Here is a 12,114-nt window from a genome sequence, read left to right as displayed (position 1 = left end):
ATTAGAGGGGTGGGTAGGTGGCGCAGTGGATAAAGCACCAGCCCTGGAGTCAGGAGTACCTGGGTTCAAATCCGGTCTCAGACACTTAATAATTACCTAGCTGTGTGGCCTTGGGCAAGCAAACCCCATTTGCCTTGCAAAAACCTAAAAAAAAGTTAATTAAAAACTAATTAATCTAATTATAAATGAGTGGATCAAAGATCATATCATAAAAACAGTCAATAATTTCATTAAAGATAATGAGAATAATGAGACAACATGCCAAAAGTGTGGGATGCAGTCATATCAGTACATGGGGAAATTATTTCTCTAAATGGTTAAATCAATAAAATAAAGAGCAGAATAATGAAATGGGCATCCAAAAATCCTTAGAAAAGTAAAAAAATTAGTCAATTGAATACCAAAATAGATATTCTAAAAATCAATAAAGATATTACTAAATTGAAAGTTTACAAAACCATTGAGCTACTAAATAAAAGAACTTGTTTTATAAAAAATCAATAAAATTGATAAGTCACTGAAAATTTCCTTTTTTAAAAAATGAAATAAAACCAATGTTACTCTCAAAAATGAAAAGGTAAATGTATAACCACTACAGATAATATTAAACCAAATATTAGAAGCCATTTTCCCAACTTTTTCTTCTATTATTCATTGTTTCAGTCATATTTGACTCTTTATGATCCCATTTGGGACTTTTTTGGCAAAGATACTAAAATGATTTTCCATTTCCTTCTCCAACTCATGTTACAGATGAGGAACTGAGACAAAAAAGGTTGAGTGACTTGCCCAGGATCATACAGCCAGTAAGTATCTGAAGCCCAGATTTGAACTCAAGGAGACTCTAGACTCAGAACTCTATCCACTGGGCCACCTAGTTGCCCTGTTGGTCCAACTATATGCCAATAAAGCTGAGAATCTAAATGAAATTGATATATTTACAAAAACAAAAATGCCCAGATAGATAGAATACTTAAATAACACTATCTCATAAAATGGACTGAAGAAGCCATAAATAAGGTCCTTAAGGGGAAAAAAAGATCCAATGGGTATATGAGCAAATTTAAAGAATAATTCTAATATTCTATAAATTGTTTGAAAAAATATATAAAAATGGAGTCCTAACAAATGCCTTCTATGACAGAAATAGGGGTGGGCCAAAACAGGGTAATAAAATTGTAGATTCATTACATTTTATGTGGGTTTTAAAATACATTCATTATTGCTTTTGTTTTTATATCATATCCATGTAGGATTTTGTCACTGTCATCATGAACCAATGTTTCAGTAAACATAACCTAATTACAGTAAGATGAATTTCATCATCTATGATACCAGGTTATTAAAACTATTCACTGCAGTTTCATATCATTGGTTTTTCCTTTACCTAAAGCTTAACTTGCTTTTAGTTTTCATTTGTATTATTATAGGTATTTTGCATGTTTCTATTGTTTCTGTTTATTTTACCTGTGTCAGTTATTACTAGTTGTCATCTTTTCTTTGATATTTTTCTCACTTCTTAGGATCGCAGTAATTTTATAATATTACATTTCTATAACCACAGTTTATTCAACCATAATTTAATCTCACTTGTCTGCTTTACTTCTACTCACTACCTTGTCCTCCTATTCTTTAATCTGACAACCTTCCAAGAATCCCTCCTTATATATTTTGTATATCCTCCCTCATCATTGATCTATACTCTTCTATATACACTTATCCCATTCCCTTCTGCTCTAATTCAGTACTCTCCCTATCCCCTTCTCTTACTTCTTTCTGAATTTAAAAGGTACACTCACATATGAAACAATCATATACACATCTATGTTATTTATTATTATTATTATTATTATTATTATTATTATTATTATTATTATTATTATTATTCCTTCTTCAACCCCTTTGCATTGAGAGTAGGTCTCCAGAATTACAACTCTAATTCCTCTGTATCAGTTCTTCTTTCCATACTTCATTTATATAAAATGATAACTATTATTTTCTTTTCCTATACCATTTTACTTTTAAGAATCCCATCCTATTCAGTTCTGTCCCAATCCTTCTTTGAACTACCCAGTTGCTAATAACAATCTTGGATATATGTTTTACATTTCCATATATAGATAGTAAACAATTTGTTTTTATTGAGTCCCTTGAAAATAGTCTTTGATGTTTACTTTTTATTTCTCTGGTTTGTATATGTCAAATTTTTCTATCAAGTTCAGGACTTTTTACAAAACAATCCCAAAGGTATGGCAATTATTAAATATCATTTTTTTAAAAAATCAGGATTATACTTAACATTGATGGGTATGATATTTTCATCCATAACCTCAGTTCTTTTGTTCTTTGATATACAGTGGTCTTGTAATGTAACCACTACTAAGTCTTTTGTAATTCTAATAGGGAGTCTGCAATTTTTGAATTGTTTTATTTCTTTCCCCATTCAAACACTTGACTCCCCTCACTGTCTGTGAAGTGATAATTCCTGTGGCTGAGGCAGAGACCACCCAATTCCCCCTTGGGCTCACCTCTTACTGTTTCAGAGAGCTGTCCTGGAAATGTTTACACTTCATTTAGTTGCAAGATTTGTCTTGGGATCGTCTCCTGTAGTCTGAGGATCACTTTTCTGTCCCAACTTTTGTTTATTTTTACCACTCTAAATTTACCCTGAGGTGTTTTATTTTTACTTTGTAGAGGAAATGTAGAGGGCTTGAAATTTTCTGACCTATTCTGCTATCTTCTCAAGATCCATTACTTTAACGAATATTGATACAAAACTTTTAAATAAAATACTAGCAAGAAGATTAAAGCAATATATCACAAAGATTACATACTATATTGAGATTGTTTATACTAGGAAAACAGGGTTGATTCAATATTAGAAATATATATATATATATATATATATATATAGACTGTAACAATAGCAAAAACAATGAAAATCATTATTATATCAAGTTAGATACAGAAAACTTTTTGACAAAATGAAATACCTGATCCTCTTGAAAATACTAGGAAGAAATAAAGGAGTTTTTCTTTAAATGATAAGGAATAGTGATCTAAATTTAAGAATATGCATTAGCTATAGTGGGGATAAACTTGAAGCCTTCCCTCTATTAGCAGTGGTAAAGCAAGTATGTCCAACCTCACCACTATCATGTGATATTGTACTAGAAACATTAGCTATATTAATAATCCAAGAAAAACAAGCTGAAAGAATAAGAATGAACAAGTAATTAAAACTCACTTGTTGCAGATGGTGTTAATATGGGAGAACCCTAAAGAATCCACTAAAATACTAATTGATATAAGAACTTTAGCAAAATTACAGAATATAAAATAAACTCCCACAAATCATAATATTTATATTAACAATATATTTCTATATATTACTAACAAAACCTAGTAGGAAGAGGAAAGAGAAATTCCATTTAAAATAACTGACAACAATATAAAATACTAAAGAATCTACCTACTAAAGCAAATCCAGGAACCATATGAAAGTAATTACAATCCACCACTTTTCACACAAATAAAGTCAAATCTAAATAACAAGAGAAATACTAATAAGCCATTATAAGAAGAATGATAATTCTACCCAAATTAATCTACTAATTCAATGTAATGTCAATCAAACCACCAAAGAATTACTTTATAGAACTATAAGAAATAATAAAACTTATCTGTGAAAAAAATCAAGAATATCAAGAAATCAATAAAAAAAAATAAAGGAAGATGATCCTACAGAACCAGATTTCAAACTGTATTACAAACTATATTGCAAAATGAAAACAATTTCATGCTGATTAGGAAATAAAGTGGTGGATTAATAGAGTGGATCAGGTACACAATACACAGTTAAATGACAACAGTAATCTAATGTTTAAATCCAAAGATCTAAACCTTTGGGTTAAGAAATCAATGTATGATGACAAAATTTTTTTGAGAAAACTGGAAAGCAGCTTCACAAAAGCTACCATCTCACTTTGCTTATTAAGATAAGATCAAAATGGATATATGATTTAGAAATAAAGGGTGATATAAGTAAAATTTGTTCCTGTCAGATCTACCAGTTAAGGCAGTGGTTTATGATAAAACAAAAGACAAACAGGATCACAAGAAGCAAAATGGATCATTTTGATTACATGAAATTAAGAAAAGTTTTTGCACCAACAAAATCATGTAGCCAAAACTAGAAGGAAGCCAGTGAATTATCTCTGATAATAACCTCATTCCTCAAATATATAAGGAACTGAGTCAGATTTATAAAAGTATGAGTCCTCCAATTGATAGTCAAGGGAAATAAACAGTTTTCAGAAGAAGTAATTAAAGTCCTCTATAAAGGAGATGAAGCAGTGGCTAGAGTCCTGGGACCTGGAGTGAGAAAGAATTGAGTTCAAATATGACCTCAGCCACTTAACTTGCATGACCTTGGACAAGTCACTTAACTCTACCTAAGTTCCATCATCAGCAGAAAAGACTGGAGAAGGAAATAGCAAACCACACTAGTTTTTCTGTCAAAAAAAATGCTGCCATGATAAGTTAGGCATGATCGAAACATCCAAACAATAGCAATAATATTCATAACAAAAAATAGTCTAAATTACTATTGACTAAATAAATGTAAATTAAGGCGTTTTTAAGGTACCACATCACAGCTGTCAGATTGGCTAACATGACAAAAAGGAAAATGATAAATCCTAGAGGAGATGTGAAAAAAAAGGGTATGAATGAATGAAATTGGGAACTGCTCTAACCATTCTAGAGAAAGTTTGGAACTACACCTAAATGGCTTAAAACTATACTTGCCACTTAAACCAACAATATCATTACTAGTAGGAGAACCCTGGGAGATCAAATTTTAAAAGCATCTATATTTTACAAAGACATTTATATCATCTCTTTTACTATAGCAAATTGTCAGTTGCTAAGTGGATGTCTATCAATTAGGCAATGAGTAAACATGTTATGTTAATTTTTTATAATGGGATATTTTTGTGCCATAAGAAATGATAAAGGGAATGCAGTTTCAAAAAAACTTGAGAAAATTTAGATGAACTGATGCAAAATGAAGATATTCAACTTTGAAGGACTTAGTACCTCTCAAGTGTAAAATTATCCAACTCATGGTATAAAATGCTATCCACCTCTAAAAAAAAGAAGTGATGGGAATCAGAGTCTAGATGAAAACATTTTTTACCTTTTTCTTTTCTCTTTCATTTTTTTAGAACATAACCAAGGGGAAGGACTTGAAGGAGGGAGATAATTTGGAACTGAAAATAAAAATAATATTTTTAAAAATTATTTTAAAAGCTATTTATAGACTATAATGGTTGGACCAAACCTAATGCAAAAGATAAGTCTTACATTTGGAATTTTAAAATGAACTACATATATTACATTATAATACATTATAACAATAATTATATGAGGAAGAATAGACAATTATAAAAATTATTTTAAAAAATCCAAGGGCAGTTAAGTGGTACAGTGGATAGAGAACCGGCCTTAGACTTAGTAGGACCTGAGTTCAAATCCAGCCTCAGACACTTAATGCTTACTCAGTTATTTAACCATTTAAGTTATTTATTTATTTATTTATTTAAGTCATTTAACCCCATAACCTTGCAGAAAGCAAATAAATATGTAAAAATTTCATGTGAATCAATAATATAATAGGGAAGCCAATTAAAACTTATTTAGTCTCAGGCAGGTAGGCAGTAAGGTGGATAGAGCACTGGACCCAGGGTCAAAAAGTCCAAAATCCAGATTCAACCTCAGACACTAAACTGATTGTATAAACATAGTCAAATGACTAAATCCTTTTCTTTGTCTTGTTTTCCTCAATTGTAAAATGAAGCACCTATCTCAATGGGTTAGTATGAGGATCAAATGAAATAATAGTTGCAAAGTGTTTCACACATTGCCTACCATGTAGTGGAAACTTAATAAATGTTTATTTCCTTCTTTCTTAGGCTACATTGTGAGACATTATGTCCAAAACTGGGGAAGTGTTACCACTGAGCTCTGCCCTCAATAGAGTACATCTGGAGAATTGTGTTTAAATATGTGCTTCATTTTAAGAAGAATATTCATAAACTTGAGAGTATATAGAGAAAAATGATCAAGGTTGATGAAGGGTTTTAAGAACATAAGTATAAGAATCAATTAAAAGAACTAACATGTTTAAAGGAGAGAAGACTTAAGGGAGGGAAAACAATAGGGGAATTGAAGTATTTGAAGAATTATCGTCTAGAAAAGAAATTTTCTGGATCTGTTGGTCTCAGAGGCTGGATCTATAAATAAAAAGTGGAAGTTACAGAAAGATCAATTAAATTTTGTGTAGGAAAATCTTCCTAGTAATTACAAGTATTTCAACAATGGAATTGGGGGGCAGCTAGGTGGTGCAATGGATAAAGCACCAGCCCTGGAGTCAGAGTACCTGGGTTCAAATCCGGTCTCAGACACTTGATAATTACCTATCTGTGTGGCCTTGGGCAAGCCACTTAACCCCATTTGCCTTGCAAAAACCTAAAAAAATAAAAAATAAAAAAATGGAATCAACCCTGAGGAATTAGTAGGGTTTGAAGCAAAATTCTGAGGTGCAGTACTGCAGGCGGGACTCAAAATTCAATAAATCTAGAAGCCCTTTAGGAGCTCTCTAATTGTTTGACCAAATATAGCAGGCTAATTTTTAAGTTGATAATTATGTATGGTCCTCAAATGATGGTATAAATATCTAAATAGCCCTTGGAAGAGAAAAGGTCCAACATCCCTGGTCTAGAATCTAGGTAATCACTTGTTGATTGATCAAGGAAGCTTAGATTCTATGATCTCAATTCAAACTATTCCAATTCTGCAAGGACACTTGAAAGTCTAATAAAGGAGTTTGGATAACATTGACAATAAACAACATAACTGTTGATATTTGTGCTTGTTTTTCAAGAGAATCAATGACATCACTGGTAATATCTTGACTTGCATGTGAATTGAACTTAAGTGAGTCAGTGTTGTACAATCAGTTTCATTCTCTTTTCTTAAGTCATTGAAGTCCAGAGACAGGACAAGAGCAAGGATGACTGCAGTGAATGACCTTGGCATCTTCTACATCAGACCAAACTCTAAGCACTCCACAGTGTGTGCTTCATGGCTATTAGAAAAAATTGTTCTCATATCCCCATATCACCAGGGGAAGTCTTCACATACTTAGGGTAGAAACCCCATTAATTCACTGATTGGTTTGAGGTCCATCTGTTTCTCTCAACCCAGTTTAATCCCATCAGCCAGGATGGTTTTCCTGGAGTGAGGCCAGTATGCATGCTATAGCTTCTTGAAAGCATAGGGTGAGAGTTGAGTGTTAGGCCGACACCAATTGTGTATGAGCAGCCCTGAAAATTATTTGGCAAGTTCTCACACCAGAGATTTTAGTCTTCCTTGGATTTACCTCATGCCCCATAAAACTGTTGTAGATTCCTTAGCAGGAAAGTAAAGGAAATGGATTAAAATTTCTGATTTTGTGTGAAAAACATTATATACTTTTCAGAGATGGAGGCCTATATTTTCTTCATTCTTGAATTTGACCTTTCCTCTTCAGTTCCACTGCAACAAACTTATTTGGAGATCTTGTTAATGCATACCAGGCTCTTATGTATTCATTCTTAGGTTATTGTAATAGCCTTAATTCTATCTATTCTTCCTCACATCCTAACATGAATATGAAGTTCATTTTAAAATTCCAAAGGTACAACTATATGCTTTCCCTATTAAATTTTATATTAGATTTTGTCCAACCATTCTAATCAAATACTGTAGATACTGTAATTCTGAAGATCACCTGGCAAGATAAGATTCTAGACACTGAGGTCCTTTTTTGAATTAAATTACCAAGCATTCAAATTCTGCTGTAGAGAGGCTCAAATCCACTGCACCAGTCATGTTGTTCAAATGTCAAATAAACACTTTTAAAAAAGACTTTTTTATGGAGAACTCACAATAGGGCAAGTGCTCATGGTGAGGAAAAGCAATATAATGGAAATTGCGAAGTACCTCTTAAGAAGTTTGGAATGGGGGCATGAAAACTGACTTGCATTATGGGAGAACTGGCACAGGACCACCCTTATCATCAAGAGGCTGTGCTCTATGAGCAAAGCAGAATTGTAGAAGCTCAAAAGAAATGGGAGAGGTACAAATTTAGATAATCTAACCAAGATGAACATAAATTATTTGTTCCCAACTTGTGGTAGAGCATTCCAAACTTCTCTTGGTCTGATCAGTCATAATTGGACTCTAACACAGTGATGTTATTTTGGTCCTCTGCAAGATTGAAGGACAACAACCAACCACCTCTGAGCCCTACCAAACCATAATGCATACTCCTGCCAGAACAATTTTCCTAAGACACTGCTTTCATCAAGGCATGCCCCTTAATCATCAGCAGCATGATCAATATCAGTCACATTTGTATTCTTTGTACATGTGACATTCTTGTCTTGGCTTTCAAATTTTATTATAGTCTCCTGAAAGGGTGGCCCTGTCTCCTGTTTCTTTAGCCTTTTCATTCGCTTTTAGTGTTGAATGAATAAGTGAAAGATGTGGCTATTAATCATATAAATCTTTTACATGTGAACATGGCAACAAAGGAACCAGAGTACTTCACGGAAAATAATCCATTACCATTTAGTTTTTTAGTCTCTCCTAAAAAGAAGACATCCTCACTAGGATTATCTATGTTTGAAAAAAAAGGTAATAGCAAGTAGGATATATGTTCAGGGATTCTTGCAAAAATGATAATTCTATCACTGGATTTTTTTATATCCTTTAAAACTTCAAAAGATCCATTATATGGTTGACTTTATGAATTGTCATGGCCAAACAAAGCATGATTGTAAAAGTAGAACTGTAATGAAAGCTGAATGCCACAGAATCAATACTTTTGTGTGATTTGGAGAAGACTTTTGAGAGTTCTTTGGATATCAATCTGATAATACTTAAATAAATTAAATCAGACTAATCACTGAAAAGCCAAATATTGAAACTAAAACTTAAATACTTTGGTCATATAATGAAAAGACAGGACCTCCCATTGGAAAAGATACTAATGTTGGAAAAGATCAAAGGCAAAAGGAAAAGGAAATGGCAGAAGATGAGAGAGAAGGCTCATGTCATAGAAACTACAGTCTTGAGCTTGGACAGAATTTGGGAAATAGTAGGAAAGAGATAGGGTTGAGTCAGACAGGACATAACAACTGAACAACAAAAGTAACCAAATAAACAAGAACAATCCAAGATTTGATGGTCAGTTTTTAATTAGAAGAAACGAAAAACTGATATAAAATAATTTAATACATATTTATTAAATGTTCAGTATATTCAAGTATTACCATAAACTTGATCCTCAAGATGCTTATGCTCAGGTGTGGGGATGAGGAGAAGATAGATAAAAAAGTAACTTAGACACATAGGATGGTACAAAACAAAAGTCCAAACAGAGTGTCCTGAGGAACTTGAGGAAGAAATAAAATCCTTTTACAGCTCTCTAGACTTGTGCTTATATGATTATCACAAAGAAATAAGATAAGGCCTTTTTGTACCCAGATTTTTTCATTTCCTGGCTTACTAGCTGAGCCACAGAAAATGTCTTCAATTTCTTCTCTTTGAAATGAAATGATAGTAATTCCTATATATGTGATTTTTGGATGAATGAGATAATGTATTTAAAGAATTCTATTCATAGTTCTATTTAAAAAGTGGAACCTATGAAAATAAGATATCCACTGGCATAGTTTTCTTTTTTATTCTTTTTTTTCACCCCTGATCAGTTTTACAAAAGGAGAGAACTATATTCTTACAGTGACTCCTGGCCCTGACCACCTGTAGGAATTTTACATTAAATTTTTGGACCTCATCCTCACCTAACACATGTAGTAAGATTGACTAGTACTAGGTTAAAGCAATGGAAATGAACTAGAAAAGTTCATTAAATTCGAGAAAGAAAGAATGAAAGAATAAAGAAGAGGAGAGGAGAGGAGAGGAGAGGAGAGGAGAGGAGAGGAGAGGAGAGGAGAGGGAGAGGAGAGGAAGAGGAGAGGAGAGGAGAGGAGAGAGGAGAGGAGAGGAGGAGAGGAGAGGAGAGGAGAGGAGAGGAGAGGAGAGGAGAGGAGAGGAGAGGAGAGGAGAGGAGAGGAGAGGAGAGGAGAGGAGAGGAGAGGAGAGGAGAGGAGAGGAGAGGAGAGGAGAGGAGAGGAGAGGAGAAGGAGGAAAGGCATCCTCTGAAATCTGAGATAGAATTTTAGGTGGCAGAGCTCCAATATCTGAGAAGATACCTATTGACCCAAGTAAGTTATGAATCTGCTGTTGTTTCATCATTTTTAGACTTTAATCTTTGTGATCCTATTTGAACATTTTTGTGGTAAAGTTGCTGGAGTGGTTGCCATTTCATTCTCCAGCTCATTTTACACTTGAAGAACTGAAACAAACAGGATTAAATGACTTGCCCAGGGTCATAAAACTAGTGTCCTGAGATTGATTGGAATTCAGGAAAAAGAAGTCCTTCTTGACTCTAGCTAGGTCTGGTATGCTTTCCCATTGCACCAACTAGCTGCCCATAAAGACTACTCTAGTGAATGATTAACTCAGTTGGTTAAGACATCAGGTTAATGAGGCTAAGTTCACAAGCCAGATCTTTAATTAAGCTGTGTACTTCACTCTGTATAGTAACATGTGGATTTTGCCCACACTCCATTAAGTGAATTGCAAATGCATGCCCCTAAGATACACTTAGGAGTGGCTGAGGGCTTATGAATTAATTGGATCTGCAAAAATCCAATTCCCTATTGGAAAAAACAATTCCAGACAGATTGCCTCATTGGTCAATAGCATCATCTTTGTATATGAAGAACTACCCACACACAGATATTTCTTATATTCTTATAATTAAACTACATGAAAATCCCAAACTCCCCCGTCCTTTTACCTCCCCTTCCCCACAAGACAATTCCCAAGTGTTTAATGATTACTAAAGGAATTTAACCTCATTAAAAATGTTGAAGAACCACACAGTCAAAGAATCACAGAACGGTGAGAACTCGAAGGGGTAATCTTGTCAAACATACATGAAAGGGATTCTCCTTATACTATACCCATGAGATTTCATCCAAAATCAGTATAGGGACAGATAAAACCAATGTCATATCATTGCAAGTTTTAGAATCCATTGATATGCTACTTGACTCCCACCCTACCCGCTCATTTCTCAGCCGAGTACTTGTATAGCCCAAACAGTTATTTCTCTCCCATCATTAGGGGGGGGAAAACTGATCAAAACAACTCTTTCTCCCCCTTTATTAGGAAAAAAATATTTTTCCACCTAATGAAAAGGAGAAACCAATACCAATTCTGATAAATTGTACTTAATTCAACTCATTCCTCTTTGTGGTTTGAGTACTGAATACTACAACTAGACTGTAAATAATTCAGGGAATTATAAAGTTGGTAGAAATGATCAAGGTTACCAGAATAATTTGAATTTCAGGATGCTGAGCTTTAGACCTATAAAATTGCCTACTTATAGCAATGAAGAATGGGAACCCCCTCCAAACTAGTCAGTTGCAAATCATATAAGACTTCATAATATTAAAATGAATATTTTAATGATCCAAGAATTCAATATAGCTTAAATTTATTACTTTTATCATTCATATGTTTCTGTATTCCTTATTTTGAGAATGAATATGTGTATTTATCTTTCTTGTTGATAAATTAAATATAAGTTATATCACAGAAGAGTGAATAATGTTTAAAACAACTAAAGAGTAAATACTGAAATAGGTTTATAAAATTCTTTCTTGAAAAAAAATAATTTGGAGAATGGAAATCTGGCCAAAAAATTATACTTTGCTCATGGTACAAAATATTTTTAAAATTTTTCTTTATTTATTTAAGGCAATGGGGTTAAATAACTTGCTCAAGGTCACACAGCTAGGCAATTATTAAGTGTCTGAGGTCAGAATTGAACTCTGGTTGTCCTGACTCTAGGACTGGCATTCTCTCCAATGCACTACCTTGAAGTTAAGTTTTCTTGTCTAAAATGGGGATTAAAAATAACACCTACAACAC

At 33.3% G+C, this 12,114-nt stretch overlaps 1 protein-coding gene across 3 annotated transcripts in view; it reads left to right on the top strand.

Annotated features, from left to right (window-relative positions):
* The window catches only part of DTNA (dystrobrevin alpha), a 499,301-nt gene that overhangs the window by 62,177 nt on the left and 425,010 nt on the right, over positions 1-12,114 (top strand). Inside the window, exon 1 of one of the 3 annotated variants that reach the window (XM_074205352.1) lies at positions 790-806. The exons of the other annotated variants lie outside the window; for them this stretch is intronic. The gene's annotated coding sequence lies outside the window, so the exon portion shown is untranslated. Of the gene's footprint in view, positions 1-789; positions 807-12,114 lie in introns of those variants that run through there. 3 annotated transcript variants of the gene reach the window in all.

Source organism: Macrotis lagotis, chromosome X, assembly GCF_037893015.1.
Source record: "Macrotis lagotis isolate mMagLag1 chromosome X, bilby.v1.9.chrom.fasta, whole genome shotgun sequence".
Lineage (NCBI taxonomy): Eukaryota > Metazoa > Chordata > Mammalia > Peramelemorphia > Peramelidae > Macrotis > Macrotis lagotis.
This window is presented reverse-complemented; position numbering and strand designations above follow the sequence as displayed.